The following is a 12,992-nucleotide window of genomic DNA, read 5'->3' on the forward strand; positions in this document are numbered from 1 at the left end:
ACACTTTTCCTTCGTCTGTCTCTCCAAAAGGAAAAGAAGTGGAAAAACCTTTGACCGCTCAGTCTCCATCTCTTCCTCCAACCGGTTTCTCTTCTCTGACCTTTGCGTAATGCAACATTTAACTCCTCAAACACACAAATGTCAATAGCGGGTCAATGTCTTTTTCCTGGAATACACCAGGGAGAGCATTCGCTCTGTTGTGTTCTTTTTTCTTCTTTTTTTCCCCCCAATAACCTACAGAGTGTGAGGTCAAGTCATTAAAAAACACAGCACAGTATTACCTCAAACACATCTACTCTTTTCCTGCCTGCTCTACTTTTACTCTCGGATCATTTGTTTGACCTATAAGAGCTTGGCATGTCTCCACCCTTTGCTTGTTATGACTACCCGAGGCACGGCTGGCTGGGGCTTGCGTAAGTGCCGAGTGTATGTGTTCTTGTGCATACCTGCTTCCATGTCTGCGTAAGTGTGTGAGTGAAGAGTCAGATTAGGTATCAACAGGGTAGCTGACTTGTCTTGGTTGCTGGGAAGCAGCCAAAGCAACTACAGTATTGCTTAACTGAGAGTCGAGGTTCCGTCTCGGGGGATGACGGTAAAAATAAGGTGTAGGATGAGGTCATGTAATAAATTTCTACAGGAAACTCTTGTTTTGTGAACCTGAAGGGATTTATTGACATATTAATCTCATATCCTTTAAAGGGAATGTAATCTTAAGCAAAGCGCCTGTCGGTGAGAGCTGAAATGAGTTTAGGAGTTGCGAAATCCTCTCAGGTGAACTTTGTGAAGTCATCCTCTCCCTTTGGCCACAAGCATAAACTTTATCCTTCCTTTAGGTCTGGGATCATTAAGGTTTCCCAACCACATAATCTTTCAAACAACAAACCTCAGTAACTTCCCATCATATGTTATTCAGTGCTGCTTGAAGGTCACAAAGATCATCAGCAACTTCCCAAGACCTCTGTGACCTCACGATGCAATGTCAACATTTCAGAACATAGTGTTCACAAATACTGCAAAGGCTGTTGACATGCTGTAAAGCTACTGGATGTTTTAGGAGAAAGGTATGTGGTTTGATTTGCCATGTGGAGGAAAGTGAAAGTAAAATATATTAATCTGCAATTGTTTGACGCATGAAAGTGAGATATAGAAGCAGATAGTGAAGCACCTGTCCCCTGGATGAGACTGAGCATTGTGTCTTTTCCTGGAACCTGTTGGCTCCAAATCGTTCCACTGATGCAATGGAAATATCATCCCTCTGTTTGAGTGACCCTCTGACCTGCTTTATTTCATAACACAAATTCCTGGAGGAATGCTCCAGCTGAGCGCAGTCCGCCGTTCTGGACCGGATGCCTCATAATGAAGGTGGTGTTTTCGCCTTTCATCCTAAATCAGAAACACATACCTGGGAAAATAGCGGAGTGACACAAAATGAGAACTCTGCCGCCATCTTGTGGAAACAATACAAATAGCAGCTTCTTGTCGAAAATAAAAATCATTCTGAGCACAGAAGCCCGTTTCTTCAGAAGTTTGGATGTGGTCTGAAGTATCAGACAGATAATTAATTTGCAACATGTAACACAAGGACCAAAAGGAGAGTCCTTTTGTCAGTGTATTACAGCACATACACTAAATCTGTACACTCCCATGTATTTTCCACATTATATTTTTCCCATACGATTCGCAAACAAATCAGTTTGAAGGGAAACAATAAAAAAGATGCAATAACCCAATTGGATAATTAAGCATCTCCTGACTGTGCTTCACAATTGAGGACCTTTGGAGTCAATCAGCATCCCACACTCTGGCTTCCTGTGAGCACACTGCAAATAATGACTTTAACAGAAGGATGAAAAGGTGGAAAGGTCAGGATAGTCTTAGTAGGGCATGTTTTTCTTTGTTTGTAGTTTTTTCAGGAGTTGGAAAGGACATGTCTAACATTCATTGTCTCATTTTTTCCTAAATCAAATTCAGCCAATCAAAAAGGGTGCGCACAATTTTGAGATTGTAAAATCAGATATGTAATAGATTTCCAAATCTGATAATGGGACAGCAAAAATGTCTAAATATGCTAAGTTGCTGTATCATGATTTAGAGTGTGAAGAAATGTTTCACAATGATTTAGAGGCTAAAACTAAAACAGTATTTGAGCAGCCATGAGATTCATATTAATGCGCAGCATCAAAAAAAGTAATAAATTTACACATTCTTGTAGAAATTAATTAAGTGACCATAGGAGGGTAGGATTAGTCAAATTTCTAATCGGCACAGCCCCGAAAATTCAGGATTCGTAGAAACAAAAGAATCATGAGAGAACGGAGCATTGACAACCATCTCCATAAAGGATAACAGGATTTATGGTGAACATATGACTTAAAGAAATAGGTAGTAAAGAGCCAGGTATGATGATTCCTTCCGATATTTTTGTGCTGATTTACCACAACAACAAAAAAATCAATAAAATACACTGAAACCTGTGTAAGGGAACACTGTTGTTCATTTTGTTTTAGCAATAACAAACAACTTGTCAGGATTCGGGGTGTTTGGGGTTTTCTTGTTGCATCTAGTTTTGTCCACCAGGTGGCATCAAGACTCTTTGTTTTACCTGGGAGAGCCTGTTGCGGCTCAGCTCACCTGAGTCCAATTACCTCATCCTACCGGGAGTACAAGAGGAGCTGACCGCCAGTACCTCTTCGCTTGAGTGTCAGCCAGTTACGGTACCTCTAAGATTAGCCCTTCTCCGTTTGATCACTTTCTTTTCCCATTTTTCCCTGAACTCATCATCTCCTCTGACTGTTTTGCAGTGAGCCGACTGTTCCCTGAGCCCATCCTGAGGATTTCCCCGCCTCTATTCCTCATTATTCACCTTTGTAATAATAAACATCTTTAACTGATTCTATGATCTCCTGTAGTGTTCTGCATGTGGGTTAAGACAGTTAACTCCACCATGACACAACTTGCAGATCACTGTTTGATGTCACTAAAGCAGGAAAAGCACTCTTCCTCTTCCCCTGTGAAAATGTAAAAACAAACTCCAGACAGTAGTTGTAAGAGCTTTATAAGATTCGGCATATTTACAGCAACATATAGCAATAACTTTCTCAGCAATTAGATTGAATGTTTGTCAGCCAGCAATGCTCTGCTGGGGGTACAAATACTGATCTGTCATCTCATCTGGGTCAACAGTCTGAAGAACACAGAGGAAGAAAGGATCATACAAGTGTTTCTTTGATTGCGTTATCTCGAGTATAGTGCCCCCTGGGGGACAATCTGGTCTCATCATGATTGCTTAATATAAAAGGAATTGATATTCTGATGTGTCTGTGAAGGATGTGACTCAGGAAGGTTTGCTTATTTGGATTGATCTCTTAGCAGTTTAAAAACCTGCCAGAACATTTCAGCAGTGTTAAGAAGGGCACTCTTTTTCCCAACATAAATGTTCTGACAACAATCAGCAGGTTGGTAGCAAGTTATGGAGGGGATTTATTGAAGACAGCTGCTCTAAAGCAGGCAGTCCTTCTCCCTACTTTCCTGGCTCATATCCTTCTTTCTTCATCTCCTGGACTTTCTTATCTTCTCCCTTTGCTCCTTTCTTGTTTCCTTCCCTCCTCTCCTTTGTTATTTGCCATACCTCCTTTGTTTCCTCCCCCGTGTCCTTTATTACTTTCCTTGTCTGACTACTTGGTTTATCCAGTTCCTGTCTTTAATGTCTGCCCACTGTAGAAAAATCTGCTTCTCTATTTAGTGTATTTAACTGAACATAAACACCTGGGAACTCTTGAAAGTTGAGTCTGTAAAAAATTATTTCATTAAATTTGTGAGACCCTGTTAAAAATAACTAAGAGTATTTAACTTGATACAAATGAAAGAGCTTCTGATTAAGCTTTCGATATCTTTGTTAGAATATATCTATTGCAATTATATTATGCTTTGTCATCAATATCCACTAAATGCCTAGTCAATGATAATAAGCACCTATAGTATTACTACAATGATTTCTATATTAAAGTTAAAATGGGAGGTGTCCAGTAGAGGGCAATAATTTCATGTTTTTAATAAGATTTAACTGAACTCATTTGAATGTGGCCTATGCAGCTTTTCTGCACATAAACATGGTCTGCTACATTCGTTAGTGATTTATAAATGAAGCTGTACATGGATGTGCTTTTAAAAAAATATAGTAAAATGTTCTCTGGGGTTAAAAAGGTAATAAACTACAACTTTTATGCTTTTATGTATTTATGTATTCCCTCCTACATTTTAATTTACAGCAGACATTTTCAAAAAGCCTGAAAGCCGCCTTTGCTCACTGTATACATGTTCACTCAGTGCATACATGTCCAGTTTTTACAGAAATGTTTAACTCCCAAACTGGATGAGGTGAAACGTTATCATAAAAAGTTGTCCAGATGCGTTTTGTACCTTTCCAGTCCAAGGTTGTTTGGTTTGACTGAATCAAAGCCTTACTGAATGAACTTCAGGATGTTTTTCAGGTGACTGTTTCAAAAATAGCCTTGGACCTAAGGGAAACAGACACTGAGTCCTGACCTAAATCCTACTGAAGACCTTTGGAGAGCTGAAACTTGTCACTGTGAAAAAAAGATGTAGCCTTAAAACAACATGAACCCACGACAGTGGGAGAGTTTTCAGCAAGCGATGGTGGGCAGGTTCAAGAAGTATCCAGATGGCTCAGGGCAAATGCTGAATAAACAGTTTTTACAGCAATAATTTGAATTATTATGTAGTATTTTTTTTTATTTGACTTTATCTGTCTCTGGTTGAAATGGAGGAATCTTGTTTTAGTTTATTGGAGAGTTCTTCACCTTGTCTTTCGCCGGGTCAGTGCATGACCTTGGTTATTTTCTTTTTCAGCCATTCTGTTGCAGATTTGTTGCTGTTTTCAGCATCATGACCCATTTTCATCCAAGTTTTAGTTGTGACACAGATGGCCTCACAGTTACCTCTAGGATACTTTGATACAAACAAAGTTTATGTTCAACTCAATATCTGCAGACTTTTTAATATTATTTGGATGAAAAGAACCCTGATCATAGCCCTTCTATTGCCTCGTTTGTCAGCTGAAATGACTTTCTGCTGATGGGTAATAAAAATCAAACAGGGTTCTGTGCATTATGGCCCAAAATTTCTGCCTTGTTCTCATTGATTCAAAGATCATCGTTCCATTTGGCGTGGGCATCATTTGGATTAGTCTTCGCGAAACATTTCTTGTTGTCATATTCTTTTTATAAGTACGCTTCTCTTTGCAATTTTTTTTGATAACCCATTTGGTTTTTACAGATGTGCTGTCATGATCTTGTAAAAATTCCCATCATGATGGGTAGGAACAATTGACTGTCTCGTTGCTGATGTCTTTTAATGTCCGCAAAACCAGGAAATTGCCAACATTTCTGCTTTTACCTTTGTCTTATTTCTGCTTTTTATTTCTACTTTCTCTTTTGTAAAAAAAAAAATATATATATTATGCAAATTCCTACATGGTTTTGGCATGATTTGTCAAAACAAGCTGTTGCTTATTTGATTAATTTTCACATTTATTTATTCACAACCTCTCCGTATTTGGTCGAATTACATTGTTGCTCTCACAATTGGTCAAGTAAAAACAGAAGCCTATTTTTTTCAGTTTACTTTACTCTAAAAGAAAAGGAAACGGCCTCTGTGTTATGTCAGCCATGTTTTCTTGTCGTTTCCTGGCAGCTTATTATTTTACTAGCAGCTTGGTGAGTCCGGGCTCCAGTGTTAACACTCACAACACTGACTCATGGCCGCTGCTAATGGACACAACAGGAGGTGTACCCGAGTGTTTCCTGAAAGCTTTGTAAAATTCAAGGTGACCATCAGAGCAAAATGTTCAGGAAAGAGCTGACATGCTGCGTACTTTGCAGCCATATTCATTCATTCATCCTTAATTTCTTCACACGTTGACACTCGCAAGTCTTCAGTCTCTTGTGTTGTAATTTTATGTGATAGACGGCTCATAGTTGGTCTCATGTCCACAGTTGAACTGTTTATATATATATATATATATGATTAGGTTATTGCTACATTTTAGATTATTTGCAAAAACTTTTGAAAATATTCTTTTAACACTACTTTGTGTTGGTCTATCAGACTGAATAAAACGAAGTGTATGGTGTACGAAGTGTTGAAGTGTATGGTTTAAAGTGAAATGAATGTGAAAAAAGGATAGGAAGTCACTATCATGGGTATATTTGACATGTTTTAGTAACTCAGTTGCATTCCAGCAGGGTCGAAAGCAAGAAAAACTATCAAACTGTGAAAGTTGGTGGAAGCATGACTGAAAGCCAATCAAAGTTTGGTATAATCTCACAAATATGGTCTCTACATTTATAGTAGATATGCTCAGTTGTTCTCCACACACAGTTGAAATTAAAAATATCTCAATAAGTCAAAAATGATCAAAAAGACAAACAAAATGCTTAAGTCCTCCTCTGTCCTCGACGGTAATTTCTTGGTGAAGTTGTTGAAATGAAGAAGCGTTCTTGTTGTTACCCTGCAGAGAGTTCTTTCTCAAAAGTACCCTCTCTCACTCATGCCGCTCTTGTTTCAAGTGGCACATGCTATCTTGGGCTTTCGGGGCAGCTTTGTTCAAACAGCACAGCGTCAACCTACCCGATACTTTCCAGGCTCCAACCGCAGCCTGGGGGAGAGCTTGAATAAAAATCACAGAAAGTCTCTCTGCAACCCATAGCCATCGCTGTGAGAGGAATGGAAATGAGACAACAGAAGGTTTCAGTTAGATTATTCCTGGAAAGTATGAGTGTTACCGATTTTAAAATATGCAATCTAGGTACTGATTCAGGGACGTATTTCTAAACTTTCTTTAAAACTTGGTAAACAAGCTGGCCTTTATAGTAAGGACAGGGAAAAATAATACAAAAAGGTTAGCACAATATTAACACTGTTAGGGGATTTTCCCAGTCACACAGTGAGTAACCAATGAGTGTAGCTGCAGCCTTTAATGGGACTGAGAGTTGTAGTGGGACTTATTCTCTAAAAAAGTCATTACTTTGCATTTTCTGCTCACAGATTAGAAACTGGGCACATTGGGGCCTTTGTGCACGAGGAAAATAACTCTGCTACAATCCCTTCTTGTGAAAATAAAACCTACTTGTGTACTCATATTTATTACCACAGCACATGAGCAGTGTGCTCATGTACAAAAGCAAATGCTTTAGTGTCAAACAATCCAGAGTTAATGGAAAGACATGTCATATCAGATTGCATTTTTATAATTTTGACTGGCATCCACAAATTTTAATATTTTGATGAAAACGTTTGAAAAGCTCTAAAAATTTTACTTTTTTTTCTGCATAAGCATAATCTCACCAACATTTTTCAATACTTTCGTTTTGGTTTCAGTGAGGGAAAGAAAAGATAAAAATTTTTTAAAAAAACATGTTGTACTGTGTGTCCCTGTGATGTTCTGGAATAAATTAGCAACTTTTTCAGGTTGTTTCTACAGTGTAACAATAAAAAAAAGAAAAACAGAAAACAATCTTTACAGGGTTTTTAATAACAGTGGAGCGGACTGCATACACTATCATTTCCTGTATGACACATTGAAATAACGAAGCAGGTAATTTTAACTGTTTCAGGAAAAAGAATGGTAGAAGTGAGGACACCAAAGCAAGATGGGACACTCAAGGCAGGAGTTTGAACAGACTTTGTCCAAAATGAAACTGTTGCTACGCTAGGTCTTATGGTACAGAGTTCAGAGTCAAATAGTGAAGCATCCAGAATATAACTTTGCCACATTTACACTTCTCATCCAAGCTGATTGAATACAGGTTAAAAATAAAATAAAACAAAAACTTTAGCTGGAGTTAAAAAGAAAATGATTTGCTTGTTTAATTTTGAATATATGTGAATTAAAGAAAATCCAGACTAAATTCACCCATGTACACCAAAATCATAATTAGCCCCAAATGACTGTCATTCATTCATACATCTACATTCATGAGTGTGTAAACTTTATAAAGACACTATAAAGCTCCTGTGAAGGTGGTGATCTGATCTCTCAAACTCTTCTTTGCATTGCTGAAAATGTTAGAAAGGAGGTTTTGGTTCTTAAACCGCTGGCCACTCGTGAGCTAATCGATTATGCATGCAGAGATTGATGATTACATATGCAATATGCAGACCTCAAAGTGTTTACCTTGCATTTGTGCAACAATGCATTTAGATGCAGAAACGTCATTTAAAAAAAATATTAAAAATTGTAGACCGTGAAGCAAAAATTTTCAGCTGAACTTTGCTGTGCGGTTAAGGATTAATTTACTGCTTTTGCTGTGGTTGGCAGGTAGTGGCTACATTCATGACTCAGCAGCTGAGGGAGTGATGGAGTGCTGGAACAACAAGACAGAGCGATCAGAAGAAGAAAGCTGTGGTTAAAATGAGGATGGATGGACGGAAGGAATGAAAAACAGCATAACGAGCATCATGACAGAGGACAGAGAGCGAATTACTAAACAATGAGAAGTTAAAACGAGCTCTTTTTGTGGGAAGAGAGGTTCGGTTAGCCTGGCTCCACTCTACGGGGAACTTTAATTACTTTTCAGCGTCGCTGCCCCTTTTGGTCACAAGCTGCATGCTCTGATCAGCAGCCTCTGATTATCAGGCCTTTGTGAGGCTCTTCGCCTGCTGTCAGGCCGTAATTACGTCTTCGCTGGAGAACCTCTCAGCACGTCAGAAAGCTTAAAATGCTATTATTCAACCGGTTCTCCAGCTTTACAGGCTCGATTTGCTCACAGCTGCAAAACGTATTGGTTAGACCCACTGTAATCATTAAACAGGGTTAAGAAATGTTGTTTTCCTCTCTTGGTGTAGTTGCTAACACGTTTTTCTGCTGTCATGAGGATGCAGTCCATCTGATAAATGAGGAGACTCGTGGCAAGACAACACGATGGAAACATCAGATCTTCCTGGCTTCCTGGCACAGTTTACTTCTTTGAGAGCCTCCTATGAGAAACTGAGGCTCTGCTACAGAAAGACAACTTGTTCCAGGGTCAAAGCTCAGAAACTGGGATGAAACAAAACAAAAATGTGAATACAATCATTTGTTTTCTGTTAAAAGAGATAGATGTTCCTATTGGTCATCACTGGTGCAAGACATTTATGTAAGATGTCGATTGCTTTCCCAGGTGTGGTGCTCATTCCCCCAAGTGGACTCTTACCTAAACTATAAAATGGGATTTACTCACATTTTCACCAGGGATTTTATCCTTCTACTCACACCATATTAGGCAAACCAACAATCAGCTGTAATTTGAATTATAAGTTAACGTGTGGCCTTAATCAGCTGCTTCTTTTGTGAGCTCCAGGAATAAACATTTAACATTTCAATATAAATTGGCAGATTTGCACAAATAGCATAATTGGACATAATTTCGTCCACTAGATGGCGATAAAGTGCATTGAACATGAACTTTGGCATGTGTTAAATAAGAATCAAAACACATTAGTGGTGTACCAACTTGGTTGTATGGTGGTGTGACGCAACCCTTCCACCAAAAAAACCACAAAACAAAACAAATCAGAGGTAAAATATGTAAGAAATAAAAAACAAAATGAAGATCAAGAGACAGTTGCCCTGCTGCTCTCCTTGTTAGCTCTAAAAACAGGAGTAATAATGTTTCCAGTGTAATCATGTGTAATGCAGGTGTTTACAGTGAACCAGTGGGGCTGTTTCTCCATGTGGTGAAGATCATCCATGAGCAAGAATCAGCTGCTTTTATAAACGTCAATTTTTATCTTTCCTCCTAATGGTTTTATTGGAGCTGTGATTCAGGGAGAAAACACTTACAGAAAATAGGCATTATTCTAAATCATTGAAGGCCCTGCACAAGCTGATCCACTGAAGAAAACAATTCCCATTTGATGATGAAGTGGACCTTCTTGTGCTTCTGGTTATGCCAGCGATGCTGGAAACCAACAAACCTCTTTGGGTTGTTTACCTAGCTGTGAGCAGCCTGCGCTTTGGGGCCTTTAGAGATGCACAGTTTCTCTCTTTTCATTTGACCATGAGCTTCTTTTTGCCTTGAAATTAAATATTAATTCACCAAAAATAAATAATCATAGGTTCCTAAAAAACAGCCCTGCATCAAACACCGCCTGCCTCCCGCTCCACACTTCACATTTACAAGGCTTTCTTTTTGCAATCAGAGTTACCCAACTTTCTGTAAGTAGTGTTTTAACATGCAACATTAAAGTTCAATAAAGTTTGCAATGAATGCAATATCTGCTGAAGATGACAGACGGTTGTGGTTTAATCCGTTCATTAATCGCTTGCTGACAATGACTCACCGGCGTGTGATTTGTTAGAGCATTAGCATATTTTGCTTCTTTGTTTAGCTTACAATAAACACAAAAACAGTTTATGAATAGTTAAATTAGGAACAATGGTTAGAGCTTGCTGTTTCAGTGAAAGCACTTTAAGATCAAGCTTTAAAAAATATCATTAAAACAACAAAGATTATGTATAAAAAAAAGAAAGGCGGTCTCATTTTAACACTTTGGTGAATTTTTGTTTAAAACATGTTTGTTTTTCATTCGGTGAAGTTACTCATGGAGCATCCAGAAATTTTACTGAGGTAAGAGTAGCAATAAAATTACATTACTCGAGTAAAAGTTAACAGAAGACTAAATGCATTTAGCTGCTGCTGTAAGTTACTGTGAGAAAACAGTACAATCTGTTGTGACTTTGTTTCATGCACAAGATCTCTGAATGTCAGTCACTAGCGCCAAATGAAAGACATTTGCCTAGAGGAGCATTGAGAGCAAGGTGTGACTCTCCCAGAGCACTTTGAGGTGTTTCATATACTGAACAAACACCAGGTTGTGAAGTGAGAAAGTCTTGCTGGAAAATTATCTGACATACCTGTGTCATTCCTCTCAAACCAGAGCAAATCTTAAAAGGAGCTTGGATTAAACACAAAAGCCATAGTGATGTAAAAAATTTAAGTCAAAGTCCATTATTTGAACAGCAATCATGGTTAACAATTGTCCTGGAACGTGTGGAAATTTTGGGAAAACAACGCAGTTTCACAGAAATAAAATATTTAACTCACAAAAGGGAAAAATTAAAAACTGATGTGACTTCTCTGTCCAATTTCTCAACATTTCATTGCAGCTGCTTAAAGTTGTACTCTGTATTTTGCACATGCTTGAATGCATGCATGACAGTTTGAGGCATGTTTCTAATGAGATTATGGATGGTGGATCCAGAAGAAGTGGGAAAATGTTGCAAGTCATTTTTCTTATCTTATATGGAAAAAAAACACAAAATTTATGAACTGAAAATTGTAATTATTCAAGGCTGGCTGTAGCTAAATTCAGTTTGAATAAATCAGTCAAAATTTACTTACTTTCTGATTTTCTGTGAAGAATGTTTTTGTCTGATTTTTTTTTTTTTTTTGAAAAATGTCTAAAAGAAATACTATGCTCAGCTATAACGTGAATCTCAGCACAGATGATTAATGATTGCATATTTGAAAATATGAACAAATGTATTACTTAATATACACACCAAACTTGTGATCTCATTTTGGGGCTTTTTAAAACAAACTACTGACATCTGTGTTTCTGTTTTATCCTGTTTGCAATGTTATCTTTATCTAATTATTATTATCTGTATCCTTGCAGATAAAAACTATCCTTGCACTAGATTTTCTTATTTTCAGCCATTATTCTTTTTATTTCCTTTTTTGTGCTTTTGATAGAAGAAAAGCAGCATGTCTACAAAATGAAATCCAAATTTCTAAAATCAAATTCATTGACACAAATATGAGATTCTCAGCATTCAAAATGACTTTCAGCATGTATCGACTTGTAGTTATCTAAAAGAAACTTGAAACCTGTAAGTTTTCAAATATGTGGAAAATACAAAGCAATACCAGACAATAAGAAAAAAAAAACTTTAAAAAAGTAAAAAAAAACACAAAAAAAAGTTATTACCCAGCTGTTCAGTTGGAAAAATGATTCACAAAGCTGAAATTCAAAGCAGTGAAATCTGGCTTACTAGTCATCTGATGCTCCGAGGCTTGAAAATGTACAAAATAAATGTTACACTGGTTTTAAAAGCTCACAGGTTTAATTCAAAGTTTCTCTAGTGCTGACTTAAACTGCTTTAATACCAAATTATAAATACTATATGTAGATTTCCCACAATTCAGTGATAGTACTTTGCGATGCTGACTTTTTCATGCATGTATTCAGTTTTTATTTTTTTATTAGTCTAAAAAATCCATCATTCTGGTGTCTGCAGACTCTGATCACACTTGTACACGTTAGCGGCCGCATTCAGCTCCTGTGTTTGTTTCCCAGAGCAGCCAGCTGTCAGAGGAGCCTGCGCTCCTAAACAATCCTTCCTGCTTCCGCCTGTCTCGTCCTCTTTGACCTCAGCAAACAGGGACCTTCTCATGGCTGACACATGTGAACTGCTGAAAGGAGAGGTTAGTGGGTTGCTGTTCGAACCAAAGATGTGAAGCGAGCTCTCATCTAGAGAGGCAGTTTCTTCAGAAAGGCAGGGACAGAAGTATGGCTTGACTCAACAAGAAACTAATTACAAACAATAAAAACTATATAAAAGCTGAGCTGTGAGTCATGAGTGCTTCCTCCTGGTTAGGAAACATCGCAGGGTGGGACGATTTCCTCAACACAAGCAGGAGAGAAACGACATCGATTCCCCCGAGATCCTACATGGAGTGAGAGGGTCCAGAAAATTGATGAAGAGATATTGTTCATTTACAATCAACAATCCATCAAAACTAAAATCAAAATTCTTTAAATGAGCAAAAATACAACAAGATTCACAATTAAGAAATCAAGCAATATCAAAATATCACTTTTTTCTGTAATCTACACTTACTGGCAATGGTAATTATACAAACGCTTCCAGATTCACCTTTTCTGGAGTTCTCAGACGTGTATTTGTTTTAAAATATAAAATACTGGCA

At 37.8% G+C, this 12,992-nt stretch overlaps 1 protein-coding gene across 1 annotated transcript in view; it reads left to right on the plus strand.

Moving 5' to 3' along the window:
- Positions 1 to 12,992, plus strand: part of aunip (aurora kinase A and ninein interacting protein) — a 954,922-nt gene that overhangs the window by 696,050 nt on the left and 245,880 nt on the right. The gene's annotated exons all lie outside the window — the stretch shown is intronic.

Source organism: Xiphophorus couchianus, chromosome 13 (genome assembly GCF_001444195.1).
Source record: "Xiphophorus couchianus chromosome 13, X_couchianus-1.0, whole genome shotgun sequence".
NCBI lineage: Eukaryota > Metazoa > Chordata > Actinopteri > Cyprinodontiformes > Poeciliidae > Xiphophorus > Xiphophorus couchianus.